We start from the raw sequence: 20,612 nt of genomic DNA, 5'->3' as shown, positions 1-20,612 counted from the left end.
ATCACCGGTGGTCACAGCTCCATCGGCTGCTACAGCCGCTGCGGGCACGGAAACTGCTGTTCCTCCAAGCACGTTAGGAGTCACTAATGCACAATCTACGCCGATGACAACCAATACATCGACATCAGATGAGTCGATCAAGCTTACTACAGATCTGTTGGCAGGACAGGTTCCTCCTCCTAACTGGTGGGGTTTCGGTATGCCCCCGGAATACTCGAAGACACCTGGCACATCTCAGGCAACTGATATGAGAGGCAAGACTCCTATGGCATCAGCGCCTCCAAACATGCCGATGAACCAGAGTCCCCAGTATACTACAACTACTACTGCAAGACCTTACACTGGGAATTCTCAAGCTCCGACATTCCAGATGCCTAACGCATCGGCAGACTCAATGCTGATACAACAGAGGGTTATGACTCAGCCGGGGTATGTCAATTCGATGATGATGCCCAATTACCAGTCATCGGCAGGACCTATGCCGATGAATGCTAATAATGGATGGCTTGGGCAGCAAGTCTTTCCGCAAACGCCCCAACAGAATCATCAGGCTATAAGGTTCCATCAAGGCCAGATCTATCCCGGGTTCTAGAATCAGGGAATGCCCAACCAGCCAATGAATCTTGGGCAGCAGGTCGGCGGACAGCAGATTGGCGGGCAACAGCTTGGTGGTCCACAGATTGGGTGCCAAATGATTAACCCAATGTTTCATGCAGATCGTGTGCCACATAGACACGTGGAAGCTTACCAGCAGGTGCCGGATCCGCAACCACCTCGTCGGCAAGATGCCGATGCCTATTGGGCCGATAAGATTGCTGAAGTAATGAGAGACCAATTTGGGATAAAACCCAAAGTCAACACTTACTCTTATCGGACACCGTATCCTCCCGCATATGATTTGATCCCGCTTCCGAATCGGTACAAAGTACCAGATTTTACTAAGTTTTATGGGCAGGATGACACGTCAACCATGGAGCATGTCAACAGGTTCATCATCCAGTGCGGAGAAGCTGCTAACAGGGACGAATTAAGGGTTCGTTTATTCTCGTCATCATTATCTGGATTGGCTTTTACCTGGTTTATATCATTACCTCCCAACTCAGTGGTTACTTGGGCCGATCTAGAGAAGCAATTCCACAAATACTTCTTTTCTGGTGTCCATGAGAAGAAGATCACCGATTTGGTCAAATTGAGGCAGCGCAATGATGAATCGGTTGAAAGTTTTGTGCAGAGGATACGGGAAGTCAAGAACAAATGCTATAGCCTGGTTCTAGATGATCGGCAGCTAGCCGATTTGGCTTTCCAGGGTTTGTTGCCGCACATAAGGGACAAATTTGCATCTCAGGAGTTTGAAAGCTTAAGTCATTTGGTGCAGAGAATTTCTGATCAAGATATCAAGCCGTTTGAGCCCAAGAGAGCATGGAATAAAAAGGTATCATTTGTGGATGAAGCGGCAAGCTCGGACTCTGATGAAGAACCAGTCATCGGCTTGGCAGAATGGGTGAAAAATAAAAAGCCGATGTCTTGTCCTTTTGGACATAAAGAACCAGAGAAGTTCGCGTTCGACATCACTAAGGCCGATAGGATATTTGACTTTCTACTCCAGGAAGGTCAGATCAAGCTGTCTCCTAATCATGTGATCACATCGGCTGAAGAATTAAAAAGGATGAAGTATTGCAAATGGCACAATGCAACTTCTCACGACACTAATGAGTGTAAAGTTTTTAGACAGCAGCTGCAATCGGCTATAGAATCTGGGAGGATCAAATTTGACAGCTCCAAAACTCAGAAGCCAATGAAAATTGATCAACACCCTTTCCCAACAAACATGCTGGATGCTAAGGGAAAGGCCAAGGTCTTGACATCGGAAGCAGCTGAAAGAACTGCATCGGTGGATCCTCAGCATCAGATCACTACTGCCGATGCCAAAGGAAGAGGCTTAATCCAGGAAGGAGCCAACTCGGGAAGGCCTCCCCGATCTGGTATTGTGATAACTCACAAAAGGCCTCGGGAAACTTGGCAGCAACGTGAGGACCGGTATCGGCGCCGGCAGGAAGAATACCATCGGGAGGAAGAAAGGCGCCGGCAAGAGTGGAATCGACACAGAGATCACTGGAATTGCCCGTTCTTCATTTATTGTTGGGAGGAAAATATCAAGCTTCCTACTATCAGAGATTGTCCTGAGTGCAACGGTTATGATCGGTATGACAGATCCGATCGGCGTTATCATGAAGATGATCGGCGATTTAATGGGCCGATTAGGGGGAGAGCGTCCGTTCATGATCGGCTGGAGGGCAGGCTCAGTGTGCACGATAGGCTTGGCGATGGTGTTCAATATTTTCCCAGGAACCAGGAAGAACACGAAGAGATGGCTAATGCATGGGTTCCCGATGAGTTCATCTTCTGCCGGGATGCCAGTACTTACCGGATGGAGTCAAAAGAAAATTGTCACCCATCGGTAAGGCTGCAGCAACTTCCTCCCTGGTGTCCAGAGGGGTTGACTAGAACACAGAAGAGAAGACTGCAGCGTGAAAGGCGAGAAGGGTTAAGCAAGGGCAAGAACTCTGGCCAGTCTGGGGATCAGCAGCAATCAGATCCCAAGGGGGAAGGTCCATCGCCAGATGTCAACATGGTCTTTATGTTGCCGATGGAGTTCCTTGCGCTATCCAGTGATGATGAGTTAGAGTTTTCCGACCAGATAGCTCAGTTAGCTCTAGATCCGATGACAGCCATCTTCGAGAAGCCTGCTGATGATGAAAGGTGTCGAGGGTATCAACAAGGGGTACCCTCACCAATGCGTATAACAAGACCATCCGTACACACGCGCGGCCATCGACGGCCGCGGCCTCGAAGACGGAAATAGCGTCGAGCGAATCGGTTGGGGCTCGAGCGATGACCGCCGTCGAATACGGAAGCGGGCTCGAGCGAACCGAGAGGCGTCGAGCGCAAGGACGCTGTCTGCCGCCTGACGCGCGCACGAGAGACAGGGCATTTAATGCACCTGACGTTTCCCCACCTAACACACGGGTCACGGGAGGCATGATAGGGAACAAGCTTATGTCCCATCGTTCTTTTTGCAGCCTTCCCACCGAACGACCCAGGGCGTGTCAGGACGCAGGAAACAAGGATGGAACGTCTAATCGGGACCCCCCTCGAGACACCCAAGGTCAGCGCTCCAGATATCAGCAAATTACTCGGCGTCCGACCCTCGACCGAACAGAGACCCTTCCTAGGGACGAGTTGAGCGTCGACCGACAACACCACAACTACCCCGCCGAATCTGCCGCCATACCGTACAAGCGTGCGACCTCAGAACTAGCGCAAGGCGGCGGGCAGGGTAGGACGCAGAAGCACGCGTAATCATCACCGGGCTATCAAGATGGGACGGCTCGAGGCCATGTCGTACGGAAGCCTCGAGTAGGTCGGCGCTCCATGCGGCTATCGACCCCTACTCTAACATCTACGCATGTACCCTAGGTCTCTCCTTGGAGCTATAAAAGGAGAGACTCAGGAATAGATCAGCAAGGGAGATCCGAACACAAGACCACGCTCATACGTAGTAGTGCCCCGCACTTCATACCACGCTTGTATTCGCCCCTGTACAAGCACTTAGGTGCAAGATAATACAAACTCTCTCCCCCCGCTGGACGTAGGGCCTTCTCTTGCCCGAACCAGGATAAATCTCTGTGTCTTCTTGCATCACCATCCGGGAAAGGGAGCACGCATACAAATTCACTCGTCGGTGTGACCCCCCGGGGGAAAAAACACCGACAGTTGGCGCGCCAGGTAGGGGTCCTGCGTGTTTTTCATCGATTTCCCACTCCATTCCGGATGGCTACTCTCGCCTCGCCGTTTCCGTGCTCCACGGTGATTTGGTTTGGGAGTCTCGAGTTCATGTCTACGGGCTCCGGCTACGACATGATCTTGCTCTCAGTCAAAGGACCAGGAGGAGCCCGCGTTACGCCAGCGCGGTTGAAGGCCCCGAGACGCCCTCACCACCACGCCTCCCCGCCTAAGAAGAGGTGCGGACAGCACCACCGCGGCTCTCCTGCTTCAGCACGACCAACAATTCGTGCGAGGCAGGACGTAGGCCGCAAGTCGGCAGCACCGTGTGACGGAGCAACGAGCGCGACGACTCAGCACCGCGCGACGACGGGAGGGGACGCGTCTCACGCGCTCTCCCCCACCGCAGCTAGGCTACTTCCACACGGGTTGTTCTCTCCAAGAACGGCACTGCCGTTCGGATTGGACAACGCCGCGGCGTCGCTCGCCAGGGCGATATGCCCAAACGCCCAGACGTACGAAGAAAGACCAATGGTCCTCCCACGTAGCTCTGAAGCGCGGCGGCCGGCGTCCGAGCTGCCGGACCTTTCCCGAGTACGAGGCCTCCGTCGTTTAGGCCCCGGACGATACTCGATCACCTCCCTCAGGCAACGATTGCTGAAGGAAGGACGCGGGTGTTTTTATGCCGCCGAATCGGATTCCGACTCCGAGACAGATAGCTATGACCCTACGAGGGAATGCTATCACATCGACGGGGCGGTAGAAACTACTGACGAGACACGGGATGCTGCGGCGGGTTGTCGAGCCCCCGCGGCGCGAGAAGACCCCAGGACGCCTGGGAACGACAGACAGGTTGACCCCCCTCCTCAGGAAGACAGAACCGCGCAGCTCGTGCAGCTGCGGGAGCTCAAGATGAAGCTTGACGAAGATCGCGAGCGCCTCGTCCTGCTCGAGCAAATCCTCGAGCAAGACCTGCCCTACCCGCCGGGCGGAAGCGTCCGCAGACGCGCTCGAGAGGTGCATCGATAGATCGTCGGCGACGCAGAGCCAGAACAACCCATCAGCCGTTTCCCTCGAGCAGGCCAGAATGTAGTGGCAGCGACGATGCTGCTACGTAATATGCCAGAGCCGTCGAATTCCCAGGCCCGACGCATTCGAGATGAGGTACAGACATTGCTCCAGGTGGCGGCGGTTCAACAAGCCGAAAGTTCGGCGTCTCGACGGCGAGGAGCTGCCACAGAGAAGCACGACGAACTGCCTCTAAACGAAGAGGAGGTGTTAGTCCATCAACAACCTCACCCTCGAGGTAGAAAGACCGCTCCCATCCTCCCCGTCGACAATCAACGTCGACACGACGCACGACACGACATCAAAGAAAATCGACGCCGCCGGCACGGAGACGCGGAAGAGCGCGGTTATAGCGCGCATCGCGGTGGGAGATACGACAGCGACGAGGACCGGGTGGCCCCCGAGCCACCAGGCCCTCGGGTGTTCAGCAGGGCGATCCGCAGCACGCCCCTGCCCAGTCCATTTCGACCCCCGACCAGCATCGCGAAGTACAATGGGGAGACCAAACCAGAGTTGTGGCTGGCCGACTTCAGGCTGGCCTGTCAGCTAGGTGGCGCTCGAGGTGATGATCGAGCCATCATCAGACAGCTACCCCTTTTCCTCTCCGACACCGCCCGTCGATGGCTCGAGGAACTCCCTACAAATCAGATCCACAACTGGGTTGATCTTGTTAAAGTCTTCGAGGGTAACTTCAAAGGGACCTACATACGGCCAGGGAACTCGTGGGACCTCAGCAAGTGCAAGCAGAAGTCAGGAGAAACTCTTCGGGAGTATGCTCGACGTTTCTCGAAGCAGCGCACTGAGCTGCCGCACATCCCTGACCACGACGTCATCTTGGCGTTTGTCTCGGGCACCACCAGTCGAGACTTGGTGCGGGAATTATGTCGCAATCGACCTCAGACCGTCGACGAGCTGATGGACGTAGTAGCCAACTACGCGGCAGGGGAGGAGGCAGTCGGCGCCTTCTTCAGCTCAGAAGGAAGGAAAGGCAAGCAGCCCGTCGATGAAGATGGGACCCTCAGTCGAGGCCTCAAGAAGAATAAAAAGAAGCAGAAAGTGCGGCAGTTCCACCGGGAAGATTCCGATGACAACCTTGTCGCCGCCATGGATCGAAAGAAGCCTCGAGGCCCTCCAGATGGAGGCATCTTTGACAAGATGTTGGAGGAGCCGTGCCCTTACCATAAGGGAGGAGCCAACCACAAGCTCAAGGACTGTCGTATGCTGAGAAAGCATTTTGACGGTCTGGGGTTCAAAAAAGATACGCGTGATGATTCCAAGAAAGAGAAGGCTGGCAGCAAGGAGGACAACAAAGATGACGACGGCTTCCCCGCCGTCCACGACTGCTACATGATCTATGGCGGGCCCTCGACTCAATTAACCATGAGGCAGCGCAAAAGGGAGCGTCGCGAAGTCTTTGCGGCAAGAGAGGACCACCCCGACAAGGTAGTCGCCCCAGGCGTCTACCCGCTCATCGTCGACCCCATCATCGTCAACACCCGACTCTCGAAAGTGCTGATGGATGGTGGCAGCAGCCTCAACATCATCTACCTCGAGACCCTCGACCTCCTCGGCATCGATAGAGGACGCCTCCAGCCAAGCGCCGGCGGTTTCCATGGCGTCGTGCCAGGGAAAAAGGCACTGCCAGTAGGTCGAATTGACCTACCGGTCTGCTTCGGCACAGCGGCCAACTTCAGGAAGGAGACCCTCACCTTTGAGGTGGTTGGGTTCCGAGGCATGTACCACGCCATCATCGGGCGCCCGGGCTACGCCAAGTTCATGGCTATACCCAACTACACCTACTTGAAGCTGAAGATGCCTGGTCCCAAAGGTGTCATCACTGTCAGCTCCTCCTTCGAGCACGCGTACGAGTGCGACGTCGAGTGCGTCGAGTACGGGGAAGCGGTCGAGAGCTCCACCGAGCTCGTTGCGAAGCTCGAGGCCATGGCCGCTGAGGCTCCGGAGCCTAAGCGTCGTGCGGGCAGCTTCGAGGCGGCGGAAGGAACCAAGAAGATCCCGCTCGACCCCAACAACTCCGACGGCAAAGTGCTGACGATCAGCACCGACCTCGACCCCAAATAGGAAGCCGTGCTCGTCGACTTTCTCCGTGCAAATGCTGATATGTTTGCATGGGGTCCCTCGGACATGCCAGGCATACCGAGGGAAGTCGCCGAGCACTCCTTGGAGATTCGAGCCGGTTCCAAGCCAGTGAAGCAGCGGTTGCGCCGATTCGATGAGGAGAAGCGCAAGATCATTGGCGAGGAAGTCCACAAGCTTTTGACGGCCGGATTCATCAAGGAGGTGCATCATCCTGATTGGTTAGCAAACCCTGTATTAGTTAAGAAAAAGAATGGGAAAATGAGGATGTGTGTCGATTATACTAGTCTGAATAAAGCATGTCCAAAAGTTCCCTTTCCATTGCCACGCATTGATCAGATTGTCGATTCTACCGCGGGATATGAAACCCTTTCTTTCCTTGATGCATATTCTGGTTACCACCAAATAAAAATGAAGGAGTCCGACCAGCTCGCGACCTCTTTCATGACGCCTTTTGGGATGTATTGCTACGTAACCATGCCATTTGGGCTTCGAAACGCGGGAGCCACGTATCAACGTTGCATGCTCCACGTATTTGGCGAACATATAGGGTCAACGGTCGAGGCCTACGTTGACGACATTGTCGTCAAGTCAAAGCGACGAGGGGACCTAATCCAGGACCTCGAGATCGCTTTTAGCCGTCTACGTGCCAACCGGATCAAGCTTAATCCCGAGAAGTGCGTTTTTGGTGTGCCTCGAGGCATGCTCCTAGGCTACATCGTTTCGCAGCGCGGCATCGAGGCCAACCCCGAGAAAGTCTCGGCCATCACGAGGATGGGGCCGATCCGAGACATCAAGGGTGTGCAGAGAGTCACGGGATGCCTGGCAGCTCTGAGCCGTTTCATCTTGAGACTAGGGGAAAAGGCGTTACCATTGTATCGACTCCTGAAGAAGGCCGAGCGCTTTTCTTGGACCCCCGAGGCCGAGGAAGCGCTTGAAAGGCTAAAGAAGACGCTGACCTCGGCACCAGTCCTGGTTCCACCTCAACCTGCAGAGCCGCTACTCCTCTACGTCGCATCGACGGCTCAGGTCGTCAGTGCGGCAGTGGTGGTTGAAAGACAAGAGGAGGGTCATGCGCTGCCGGTCCAAAGGCCAGTCTATTTCGTCAGCGAGGTGCTTTCGGAGACCAAGGCGCGTTATCCCCAAATCCAGAAGCTGATCTACGCCGTAATCCTTGCCCGCAGCAAGCTGCAGCATTACTTCCTCGGTCACCCCATCATGGTGGTTTCATCTTTCCCTTTAGGAGAAATAATCCAGAGCAAAGAGGCCACGGGAAGAATAGCAAAATGGTCGGTCGAGCTCATGAGTGAGACTCTCACTTACGCGCCTCGGAAGGCCATCAAATCGCAAGCCCTGGTAGACTTCGTCGCGGAATGGACGGACTCCCAGCTTCCTCCAACTCAGGTCCAGGCGGAGCTGTGGACAATGTATTTCGACGGTTCACTCATGAAAACTGGGGCCGGGGCCGGCCTGCTGTTCATCTCACCCTTGGGTGTCCACGTGAGGTACGTAATCAGGATTCATTTTGCCGCATCTAACAATGTCGCAGAATATGAGGCCCTCGTCAACGGTCTCAAGATCGCTATCGAGTTAGGAGTCCGACGCCTCGACGTCCGAGGTGACTCCCAACTCGTCATCGACCAAGTAATGAAAACCTCGAGCTGCCACGACCCAAAAATGGAAGCGTACTGCAAGGAGGTCCGTCGACTCGAGGACAGGTTCCACGGTCTCGAGCTTGTCCATATTGCTCGACGCTACAACGAGGCAGCCGACGAACTCGCCAAGATCGCATCGACCAGAGGCACGGTGCCGCCTGATGCATTCTCAAAAGATCTTCACGAGCCATCCGTCGACCTAGGCACGGGGGCTGGCGTCGACGTCACCACCGCCCGACCAACCAATCCTGTCGATACGCTCTTGATGGTGGAAGAGATGATGGAGATAGAACGACGACCAGGTCGACCATTCGATTGGCGCACACCGTTCCTCGACTGCCTTATCCGCGGCGAGTTGCCAGAAGACAGGTCAGAAGCTCGTCGTATCGCTCGACGGGCCAAATCATATGTGATCTATGGCGAAGACAACGAGCTATATCGACGGAGCCCGACGGGGATCTTACAACGTTGCATCACCGTGGAAGAAGGCCGAAAACTCCTCGATGACCTGCACTCGGGGGCTTGCAGTCACCACGCCGCTCCACGGACCCTTGTAGGGAACGCTTTTCGACAAGGCTTCTACTGGCCAACGGCCGTGGCGGACGCCATCGAGCTCGTACGATCATGTCACGGGTGTCAGTTCTACGCCAAGCAGACGCATCTGCCTGCCCACGCTCTTCAGATGATCCCCATTACCTGGCCTTTTGCGGTGTGGGGGCTCGATTTAGTAGGACCTCTACAAAAGGCGAAAGGAGGATTCACCCATTTGCTGGTGGCCATTGACAAGTTCTCCAAATGGATCGAGGCTCGACCCATCACCAACATCCGCTCCGAGCAGGCCGTCCTTTTCTTCACCGACATCATCCATCGGTTTGGGATCCCCAATGTCATCATCACCGACAACGGCACCTAGTTCACCGGCAAAAAATTCTTGGACTTCTGCGATCGGCATCACGTCCGTGTGAACTGGTCTGCAGTAGCCCACCCTCGAACTAACGGCCAAGTCGAGTGTGCCAACGGCATGATTTTGCAAGGACTCAAGCCGAGGATCTACAATCGATTGAAGAAATTCGGCAAAAAATGGGTCGAGGAGCTTTACTCAGTCCTATGGAGCCTTAGGACAACAACAAGCAGGGCCACAAAATACACCCCGTTCTTCATGGTCTACGGCTCTGAGGCTATCCTCCCCACAGACCTCGAGTATGGGTCACCTCGACTCAAGGCCTACAACGAGCAATCGAACAAAGAGACTCAAGAAAACGCGGTCGACCAACTTGAGGAGGCTAGAGACATGGCCCTTCTCAACTCTGCAAGATATCAGCAAAGGCTTCGACGCTACCACGACAAGCATGTGCGCAAGAGGGACCTCAACGTGGGCGACCTAGTCCTACGACGCCGGCAAAGCAATCAGGGACGCCACAAGCTGACTCCGCCTTGGGAAGGTCCGTACGTAGTGGCCGAGGTCCTGAAGCCGGGAACGTACAAGCTGGCGGACGAAAAGGGGGCAATTCTCACCAACGCATGGAACATCGAACAGCTACGTCGATTCTACCCCTAGAAGTTCCAAACTTATGTTCCTGCTTACGTTTTATACCGAGACTCTGTAAACGAATGAATGAATAAATAAAGTCCTTCCCTCGAAGCAATTCTTCTTTCTTTGTGCCGAGAAGATTAATAAGTCACGATCTCGACGTTGAAAGGGGGCGCCGACTATGACCCATCATAGTCAGCACCCCCTCGGGGGCTACCAGGGGGACGACCTCCCCCCCCCGAGTATCGAAAAAACCAATAAGTCTTCTTTTCTTACGTAGTAAACCTTGCACGGTTCAAGTAGCTAAGGCGCCTCGAGCCCCTCAAAGGCCGAGGGACAACGAGCTGGAGAACTCCTACGCCCCCGGGCTACGGAAACTCTACTCACTTCCCCACCATTGAAGTGATCGAGGTGGTCTTTTACGAAAAATCGAGCAAGGGATACAAACGTAGGCGCAAAGAAGAACGAAAGCATCAAGCGGAAAGGCAAAATAAGCATTTTAACAATTACGAAAGTGATACAGCATCAGTTACCCACAGAATTAACAAAGTATCGTACAAGGGGCCTCAGGCGCCCCGAGCAGGCTCGCAGGCCTCAGTCCGCGGCACGATCCTCACCGCCCTCGCCTCCGCCCGAGCTAGCCTCAGGAGGGAGTACCTCTGGCTCGAAAAGCTTGGCCAACCTTTCCCCAGGAGCCTCCGCGTCGTCGATCAAGGCATGGAGCCTCTCCTCGTTCTCCGCGTCGTTCTTGGAGATGTCGGTGACGAAGCCATGGGACACCACCTCCATGTCATAGGAGAAGCCCGAGCAGACAACCGCCATCGCCCGCTTCACCCCGATGTGGAGGGCGTCCCGCACCCGATCTCGCAGCGTCGCGCCTATGTAGCACAACTGGTCGACCAGGGCGTCGCCTCGAGCATCCTCGACCTCCCAAGAGGTCAAGAGATCACTTATCGCCGTCCGTACTCGACGGTTCAAAGCAACCTCCGCCTCGAGCTGAGCCTTGGCGTTGCGAGCCTCGGCTTGGGCGTCCAGGAGCTCGTCCTTGAGCCCTGTAAAAGCCAATACAAAGAGACCTTAGGAAAAACTAAGCAAACCTCGGAAAAAGAAATCTGATAGAGGAAACATACCGCGTACGGTCTCCTCAAGGGCTGTGTTCTCGCCGACCAGCCTGGTGTTGGCCCCCTCGATCTCTTTGTTGGAGCGTGCCAGCTCGGTGTTGGCAACGCGGAGATCCTCGATCGCCTTGCCAGCCTGAGCAATGGCCCCACTCTTCTCCAGCAATTCTCCCTTCAGACGCTCGATGTCGTTAGAGAGACTGCGGGATCGAGCCCGCTCCGCCTCGAGATCTTCGAGGGCCTTCTTCTTGGCTTCCTCCGCGGCGCCCCTGGCGACCTCGCCGTTCACATGCTCTACCTTCATCTTTCGGAAGGACTCTCGGAGAGAGTCCAGGTTGTATTTAAGGAGGCCCTTCTCCTTGTCCAAATCCGCGATAACACTCTTGTAGGACAGGGCCTCCTCCCGGGCTCTGGACGCGGCTTCCTCGACCGTAAGAGCCCGCTCCCGTAGCTGCATCGTCTCCTCCTCCGCCTTCTTCGAGGCCTCTCGGGCCTCAGCCAAGGCAGCCTCCCTCGCCTTCTTCTCCTCCTCGAGTGCTATGGGATCTTTGTAAGCTTTAAGGAGCTTTTCCTGCGACTCGAGGAGTTGATCCTTGAGGAGGGGGAGCTGCTCCCAACCGCCCCTCGTGGCGTGTATGAAGCTGGACTTGATGCGGGAGGTCTCTTTCATATCCTGCGAATCAAGAGTCGGATGGATTAGAATAGAGAAACCAGAAAGCACCATGAGGATTGGAGTTCGAGAAATACTTACGAAATAAGCCGGTCCGAGCCCGTTGTTGATAACGTCCGAGAGGAGCCCCACCACATGCTTCATACAAAGGCGGAGCTCCTCGACGTGTTCCCACTTCTCCGCCTCCTTCCGATCGTCGAGGAAGATGTCGGGCTCAGACGGGTCGTGGGAGGCCCGGATACGGATACGGTCGGGGCACCAGTGCTCCATCTCCCGGTCAGCCCGCGCCTTAACGCCGCGGATGAGGCCCTCGACTGTCTCGAGGGAGCCCCCATGGCGCAGGAACAGGTCGACGAGGCATGGGAACCGTCCGTCGTCGTCCACCGTCTTCCAGGTTCCATCCTTGGTCCCCGATGCCCCAATTTCATCCTCCTCGGAAGGAAAGCGGTCCTCCCACGCCCGACGTTCCCAGAGGAACCCTGGGGCGATCCCGTCCATGACGTAAATTGTCCTCTTAATATCGGACTCGGGGTCGGGGGGCGTGCGCTTCAGGCAGGCGAGCGCCACCACTCCATCCTCTCGCCCCAGCTCTGCCCGGATCGCGGCAGGTGCCCCCAGGAGGAGCCACGCCGGGGTTGGGGGGCCGTACACCGGCAGGTCCTCCTCCTCGCCGAGCTCTTGCGGCTCCGGTGGCACTGGCTGGGCCGGACCTTGGGGCGGAGGCTCGAGCGATCCCTCCTCTTGGCCCGCCTGCTGCTGCTGCTGTTGCTGCTGCGGTGGCTGCTGCTGCTGCTGCTGCGGTTGCTCCTGCGGTTGTTGCTGTTGCTGCTGCTGTTGCTGTGCCTCATGCTCCTGCGCCTGCCGCACCGCCTCGCGCTCCCGCTGTTCATCCTCCTCCCTCTTCTTCTTCTACTCCTCGAGGGTGCGGAGGCCGGCGGGCCAGGGAGTCGATCCCGCGACGTTGGGGGTCGACGCTTCCTCCTCCATAGGGCGAGCGCCCCCAGACGCTTCGTTACCATCGGACGTATCGCTGATGGTGATGGGTTCCCCCTCGACCCCCAATCGAGGGGGCTCGGGGGCTCCCTCTGACGCTTGCGTCTGGGGCGCCTCATCACGAGTCGGCGGCGACGGAGTAGGCGCGGGACGAGACGGAGCCCTCTCGACGCCGGCTGGAGGTTGGGAGCTGGAGGAGCCTACGAAACAAAGGGTAAGGGTCAGACGTTATGATAACCGACACAAGAACATCACAACGCCCAGAAATAAACTACGAACCTGGTTCCTTGGAGGCGGCACCCGTTTTGAGCCTCTTCACCATGGACGGTTGGGCCTGCTCAAGGGTCCGCTTTAGCCTGAGAAAAGGTTGGCATATGAGGAAAGGTGGAAGAATGGGAAGACAAAAACCGCAACATCAAAAAGGCTTACCCCACAGGGAGAACGGCTCACCTCCCGCCACCCCGACCAGTGGGCCTCGAGCCACCCCGCGTCAGGGCTCCAGGCCCCTCGAGGGCAGGCACTGGCTTAGGCGCGTCGGTCCCCGCCTGGCGGGCGCCGGGACTGGCGCTCCTACGGCCGGCATCTCCTTTCTCAGAGGCCGCGGCGCGACCACGAGTTAGTGGCTCCGACGCCTGGGGCCTAGCCAGACCGCTCTCCCGGGGCACCGGGGGAGGGCGCGGTGCGTCTTGGCCCGCCTTGGGCGCGGGAGGGGTGTCGGCCCGGGGGCGACGAGATCCGCTCGGACCCTCCTCTGGCCCCTCCGTCCGGGGGACGTCGACGTCACCTCGAGGCGGGCCCTCGAGAATCCGATCGAGGCGCGACGCCATCCCCTCGGAGTCGTCGCTGTCCTCGTCGTCATCGTCATCATCGTTAGGGGATTCTTCCTCAGGCTCCCCCCTCTGCCTGGATTTGGCTCGACGCGCCTCTAATGCTTGGCGGTCGAGGTTCTTCTTCTTCTCCCCCTTCTTTGCAGAGTCCTTGGCAGACTTTAGCTTTTCGGCAGATTGGCGCCGTTTGTCACGATCGACCTCGTCCTCCTTTACCGGAGGCCTCGAGGACCGGACATCAATCCGACCCTGCCAAAACTAAGGTAGACTTAGAAAAAAGAGAGGGGAGAAAGGAAACCCAGAATCGAGGCTGCGCGCAAGAAGAAAGCGTACCAGATCAATCGAGCCTGCGTCTGGTCTCATGGGGAAGCCGTCAACGTGCTCCGGCTGAAAATCACCAGCAATTGCAGCCCTGACTCGGGCCGCGACTTCGTCGTCCGCCGGAGCCTCGTTGGACATCCGACACGCCTCGAGGTCCCGAGATGAGACGCCAGGGCCCATCTCGTCCATCCTCAACGGTCGAGACATCAAAGGGAGAACTCTCCGGTGATGGACGGCCGAGAGGACGAGAGCTGCAGTCAAACCCTCCTGGCGAAGCTTCTTCAGGGCGTCGAGGAGGGGGTCGAGCCGAGATTGATGAGCTTGGACGACGCCGTATGTCCAGTCCGCTGGACGCTCCATGATCAGACGGCCCGAATAGGAAGGCAGGAGGTTGTCATCGTTCCGCAGGTAAAACCACTGGGAGTCCCAGCCGGCGTGGTTGGTCGATAACCCTACCGGGATGTACTCCCGCGGCCTGTCCGTCTTCCCCGTCTTCTGAACCAGATTGAGGCATCCCGCCCGCACGGGCTTCCTTACGCCCGTGGTTCCGGTGGGGGCATGGAAAAGCTCGCCCCTGTAGAGGTGGAGCCACAGCTCCCAGTGCGGCATCATCCCCAAGTAGCCCTCACACACGGTGGCGAAGACCGCCGCTACGGTGATGGCGTTCGGAGAGAAGTGCTGGAGCTCCACCCCATAATAGAAGCAGAGGGCCCGCATGAAGCGGCTCGGGGGCGCGCCCAGACCGTGACGGTGGAACTTGGCGAACGAAACCACGTAGCCCTCGGGCGGCTGAGGCCCCCTGTGACTCGCCGGCGGCGCGATCCACTCTGGCGACGATAGCGAGGTACGGCGGCGCAGCAGTCCCTCTTTCTCGAGCTCTAACAACCGGCGCTCCGTCATCGACGACGGGCGCCAGTCGTCGGCGGCGACGAGTCTTACAGGCATCTCGGCTGGAGGGACGGTGGATTCACTACAGCTCGAGGAGGCGTGTGCGCGCGAGACGGCGAGAAAGCGAGGGCAACGAGAGAATAAAAGCGAGAAGGCGGAAGGGAGAGGAACGGCGGCGACGCCACGACATATTTATGGGCAGCAGTCCTCCAACGGACAGATCCGAGAAATAAGGTAACTCCCTCCCTTAAATGCGCCACCTAATCGTCTCTTTCCCACACAGGCATGGCGCCCCGAATTCCGCGCCGACGCAGTGTCGTAACGTCACCCGCCTAAAAAGGCGCGCCCAACGGGCAGAAAGGCGAACCGCCACGGCCACTTCCTTCCCTCGTAAGCCAAGGGACGTACCCGCGAGAGTCTCAAGAGGTCGATGGCTGGCCCGCCGGAAGGGTTCGACAGCCGATCTCGAGCGCCAAGAGTCAGGGATCCCCAGCGAGTGGTCGAAAATTGAGGCCCGCCTCGAGGGCTCGCTGGCGATGTCCAAGGTAGGGTCGAGACAGTCGAGAGGAATCCCCCCGAAGGGAGGCATCGAGCCGCTGGACTCTATCGAATGAGATCGGTATCCCCGACCACGTCGACCCTGCTTTATGAGAACGCCTCCGGGCTACAGCTGACCCCCTCGAAAGGGGCACAGGTTCTCACTTGGACTACCCGCTAAGAACTCAATCTGGGGTGGAAGACGCTCGCTCTATCGAGAGTACGTTGAAACCTCCACGCAAGGCAAAGCCGAACAGAACCTTCCACCATGGGTGTTGACAGCGTTTCTGCAAATTTGGCAAAATAACCCTCGGAGGAGTTAAATACTCCCTCGAGGGCTCGGGGGCTACCCCCGCAGGGTCGCTCGCGCGCCCCCGTGGAAGCTCGACCGTAAAAAACGAAAGTCTCCACTCGAGCGCCAGCGCTCGAATGAAGACTCGGGGGCTACTGTCGAGGGTATCAACAAGGGGTACCCTCACCAATGCGTATAACAAGACCATCCGTACACACGCGCGGCCATCGACGGCCGCGGCCTCGAAGACGGAAATAGCATCGAGCGAATCGGTTGGGGCTCGAGCGATGACCGCCGTCGAATACGGAAGCGGGCTCGAGCGAACCGAGAGGTGTCGAGTGCAAGGACGCTGTCCGCCGCCTGACGCGCGCACGAGAGACAGGGCATTTAATGCACCTGACGTTTCCCCACCTAACACACGGGTCACGGGAGGCATGATAGGGAACAAGCTTATGTCCCATCGTTCTTTTTGCAGCCTTCCCACCGAACGACCCAGGGCGTGTCAGGACGTAGGAAACAAGGATGGAACGTCTAATCGGGACCCCCCTCGAGACACCCAAGGTCAGCGCTCCAGATATCAGCAAATTACTCGGCGTCCGACCCTCGACCGAACAGAGACCCTTCCTAGGGACGAGTTGAGCGTCGACCGACAACACCACAACTACCCCGCCGAATCTGCCGCCATACCGTACAAGCGTGCGACCTCAGAACTAGCGCAAGGCGGCGGGCAGGGTAGGACGCAGAAGCACGCGTAATCATCACCGGGCTATCAAGATGGGACGGCTCGAGGCCATGTCGTACGGAAGCCTCGAGTAGGTCGGCGCTCCATGCGGCTATCGACCCCTACTCTAACATCTACGCATGTACCCTAGGTCTCTCCTTGGAGCTATAAAAGGAGAGACTCAGGAATAGATCAGCAAGGGAGATCCGAACACAAGACCACGCTCATACGTAGTAGTGCCCCGCACTTCATACCACGCTTGTATTCGCCCCTGTACAAGCACTTAGGTGCAAGATAATACAAACTCTCTCCCCCCGCTGGACGTAGGGCCTTCTCTTGCCTGAACCAGGATAAATCTCTGTGTCTTCTTGCATCACCATCCGGGAAAGGGAGCACGCATACAAATTCACTCGTCGGTGTGACCCCCCGGGGGAAAAAACACCGACAAAAGGCAACATCTTAAGGCTTTGTTTGTCAAAGGAAGAGTGGATGGTCAGCCAATGACTAAGATTCTCATTGATGGTGGAGCTGCTATTAACATCATGCCTTATGCAGTGTATCGGAAACTTGGGAAAGGAGATCAGGATTTGACCAAGACCGATATGATGTTAAAGGACTTCGAGAGGAACGTGTCTCCGGTCAAGGGGGCAATATGTGTTGAGTTGACCATCGGTAGCAAAACCTTGCCGACAACTTTCTTCATAATCAGTGGAAAAGGTGCATATAACTTACTGTTAGGGAGAGATTGGATTCATGCCAATTGTTGCATCCCATCTACAATGCACCAGTGCTTGGTCCAGTGGGTAGGTGACAAGATTGAAATTGTCCCAGGAGACTCTTCATATGTTATTGCATCGGCAGAGGCAGACACCTATGAAAGGACTAGGTGTATTTCAGGAGAAGCTTGGGAAAAGGATTTTCTCAAGGTTGCCGATTATGAAATTCCACCGATCCAAGCAGTTGGTTCTGATGAAGGTTTCTAATGGACAGGTTCGCTGATGATGGAAAGTTAGGCCAGGGGTTCACATCGGCCGATGATTTAGTAGAAGTAGATATAGGTAGTGGTGATAAACCTAGACCTACTTTTATTAGTGCTAAGTTAAATCCTGAGTGTAAGCGATAGTTAACTGATTTGTTAAAGGAATATAAAGATTGCTTTGCTTGGGATTATACTGAGATGCCTGGTTTGGACCGATCAATTGTTGAACATCGGTTACCTATCAAGTCTGGATTTCGGCCACATCAACAGCTGGCTCGCCGATGTAATCCTAATATTCTCCCTGATATTAAGTCCGAAATAACCAAACTTATTGAAGCCAAATTTATTCGGCAGTGTCGGTATGCCGAGTGGATTTCCAATGTTGTTCCGGTCTATAAGAAAAATGGGAAGCTTCGGGTCTGCATTGATTTCAGGAATCTTAATAAAGCTACCCCGATGGATGGCTACCCAATGCCAGTTGCCGATCTGCTAGTTGATGCTGCGGCTGGCCATCGGGTTATCAGCTTTATGGATGGCAATGTAGGATATAATCAAATATTCATGGCTGAAGAAGATATTCCAAAGACCGCGTTTAGATGTCCTGGTCATGTTAGATTGTTTGAATGGATAGTTATGACCTTTGGCTTGAAAAATGCTGGTGCTACTTATCAGAGGGCTATGAATTTTATATTTCATGAATTCATCGGTAAGCTGGTGGAAATTTATATTGATGATGTGGTGGTTAAGTCTGGAGATTTCACACAGCATCTTGCCGATCTATGAAAGGTGTTGGAATGCACAAGGAAGCATGGTTTGAAAATGAATCCCAATAGGTGTGCATTTGGTGTATCGGCAGGACAGTTTCTTGGTTTCATGGTGCATCAAAGGGGGATTGAAATTAGTCGGAGATCTATTGATGCCATCAACAAAATAGTGGCCCCTACCAACAAGACCGAGCTCCAATCCTTGATCGGCAAGGTAAATTTTATCAGAAGATTTATATCTAATTTGTCTGGTAAAATTCGTGCTTTCAGTCCTCTTCTTAAGTTAAAGGCCGATCAAGAATTTGTTTGGGGGAAAGAACAACAGTTGGCTCTGGATGAAATCAAGAAGTATTTAGTGAATCCTCCAGTTCTAATTCCACCTCAGCAAGGGAAGCCCTTCAGATTGTATTTGTCTACCGATGGGATGGTCATCGGTTCGGCTTTAATTCAAGAATTTGAAGGGAAAGAGCGTGTAACTTATTACTTAAGCAGGAGGTTGATTGATGCTGAGACCATGTATTCGGCTATTGAGAAACTATGCTTGTGTTTGTATTTCTCTTGTATCAAGTTAAGGCACTACTTGTTATCGGCCGAATGCACTATTATTTGCAAGGATGATGTAGTCCGGTACATGCTGTCTATGCCGATTATGAGCGGCAGGATCGGTAAATGGATTTTGGCGCTGTCGGAATTCGATCTGCGTTACGAATCGGTTAAGGCAGTTAAGGGACAGATTATGGCCGATTTTGTAACTCAACATTGCGGTGCGGTGGAGGCTTTGGAAATTGTGGCTTGGACGCTCTTCTTTGATGGATCCACATGTGACCGGGGGGCAGGAATCGGTATTGTATTAATTTCCCCTCGGGGAAGGAAGTATGAGTTTTCCTTGCCGATTGTTGCCACGTCGACGAATAATCAGGCTGAGTATCAAGCCTTAATAAAGGGATTGGAATTATTAAGGGAAGTTCATGCTGATGCTGTTGAGATCTTCGAGGATTCGATGCTAGTTATAAATCAATTGGCTGGAAGCTATGAGTGCTGAAGTGAAGTTCTCATAACTTACTACAAAAGGAGTATGCAACTGTTAAAGGAATTCAAAGATTTTCGATTAGAGCATGTTCCTCGATTGCATAATGAAGAGGCCAATCGGTTGGCTCAGTATGCCTCGGGATATCAGCCTATGATTAATGCGATATTGGCTATCGGTGCCGATGATTGGAGAAAAGAAATCGTTGATTATTTGAAGGATCCATCTAAGAAAGTTGAAAGACGGGTTCGGTTTCAAGCCACCAAGTATGTGCTCCTCGAAGATGAATTGTATTATTGAACTATTGATGGGATTCTTCTCCGATGCTTAGGTGATGATGAAGCTAAGAGTTTGATGGGAGAAATCCATGAAGGGGTATGTAAGCACATCAGTCGGCTTTTAAGATGAAGTGGATGATTAGGAGGAATGGGTATTATTGGCCGACCATACTTGAAGATTGCTTTAAATATTTCAAGGGTTGTCAGGGATGTCAGAAGTTTGGCAACATTCAAAGAGCATCCGCATCGGCCATGAATCCTATTATCAAACCTTGGCCGTTCCGGGGATGGGCTATTGATTTGATCGGCCAGATTTATCCACCATCCAGCAAGGGGCATAAGTTCATCTTGGTTGCCACCGATTATTTCACTAAGTGGGTTGAAGCTATTCCTTTGAAGAAAGTTACATCGGCCAATATGACTGATTTTGTGAAGGAACACATCATTTACCGATTTGGAATTCCTCAGACGATTACAACCGATCAGGGCACCATGTTCACATCAGGGGAGTTTGATGAATTTGCAATCGGTATGGGAATTAAAGTATTAAATTCTTCTCCTTACTATGCTCAAGCTAATGGGCAGGCCGAGGCCTCTAACAAAGGGATTATCAAGCTTATTAAACGAAAGGTTGAAGAAAATCCTAGGAGGTGGCATACATTGTTAAGCGAAGCTCTATGGTCATATCGGATGGCTTGTCATGGATCGACCAAGGTTTCAACTTATCAGTTGGTATATGGGCATGATGCAGTGTTGCCTTGGGAGGTTAAGACTAGGTCTAGACGGCTATCTTTTCAGGATCAATTGACTGCCGATGACTATGCTACTTTGATGACAGACGAGTTGGATGATTTAGCAGGGTATCGGCTAAGGGCTTTGATGAGTATAGAAGAGAATAAAAAGAGAGTTGCTAGATGGTATGATAAGAAAGTAAAGGCTAAGGAGTTTTCCAATGGAGACTTGGTATGGAAATTGATCTTACCGATCGGGACTAAGAGTTCAAAGTTTGGGAAGTGGTCTCCCAATTGGGAGGGTCCCTATCGGATAAGTCGATCGGCTCCTGGTA

The sequence above is a fragment of the Sorghum bicolor genome, chromosome 8, assembly GCF_000003195.3.
Source record: "Sorghum bicolor cultivar BTx623 chromosome 8, Sorghum_bicolor_NCBIv3, whole genome shotgun sequence".
NCBI classification, from domain to species: Eukaryota; Viridiplantae; Streptophyta; class Magnoliopsida; order Poales; family Poaceae; genus Sorghum; species Sorghum bicolor.
This window is presented reverse-complemented; position numbering follows the sequence as displayed.